The sequence below is a fragment of the Tupaia chinensis genome, unplaced genomic scaffold, assembly GCF_000334495.1.
Source record: "Tupaia chinensis unplaced genomic scaffold, TupChi_1.0 Scaffold144991_2, whole genome shotgun sequence".
In the NCBI taxonomy this organism is placed as follows: Eukaryota; Metazoa; Chordata; class Mammalia; order Scandentia; family Tupaiidae; genus Tupaia; species Tupaia belangeri.
The window spans coordinates 41,588-42,327 of record NW_006204851.1 but is presented as its reverse complement, the minus strand read 5'-3'; positions in this window follow the sequence as shown (position 1 = coordinate 42,327).

Genomic DNA, 740 nt, shown 5'->3' with positions numbered 1-740 from the left:
GGGCTCCTCCTCCCAGTCTTCCTCCCCCTGCAGCAGCAGCGTTGGCTTCCTCCTTCTTCCCCTCCCTCTCTCCTCCCCCTCGCCGCCGCCGGCTCCCTCCTCCCGTCCAGTTCAGCCTCCCGCCACCCCCACGCCCTGGGGCCACAACTACCCTGCCTCGCCTCCTTCCCTTTGCTGCCTCCCGCACTCCCCCCACATTGGCCAATGTTCACACCTCCCACCCTCCCTGGTTTGGGCGCTCCCTCCGCCTCCCTCCTCAGGCGCAATCTCCGCCTCCTTCCTCCTGCTCCCTGGCCTGCCTCGTCTTCTGCACTCTTGGAGCCTGCACGCGTGCACAGCCACCGTCCTAAGCGATGAGTGCCGAATTCTCCTTCCCGGTGAAGCTTGGTCGTCTGACTCCGCCTCCTGGACCCGGTTCTCCTCAGCACTTCTTCCTATACTGGGCACATAGTAGGCACTTAGCCGGCCCTCACTAACTTCAGTGGGATGAATAAGGCTGTCTGGTGATGAGCAGCTGGGCAAGCGTGGCTTTGGAGTGTGTGCTAGGTAGAGCCTTTCCTTTTCGCATTTCCTCCTCTCTCCCATGAAAGGGTAGACTCAATGCAAGATCAGGAAGGCGTCTTCTCACCTTTCCAGCGACAGCCCCGCGGCCCCCTTCCGTGTACCAGAGGAGGCTTCTTTTCCTTCTTGCCCCTCTCTTCTCCTTCCCGCCCTGGTCCGATATTTTTTTCCCCACCTCT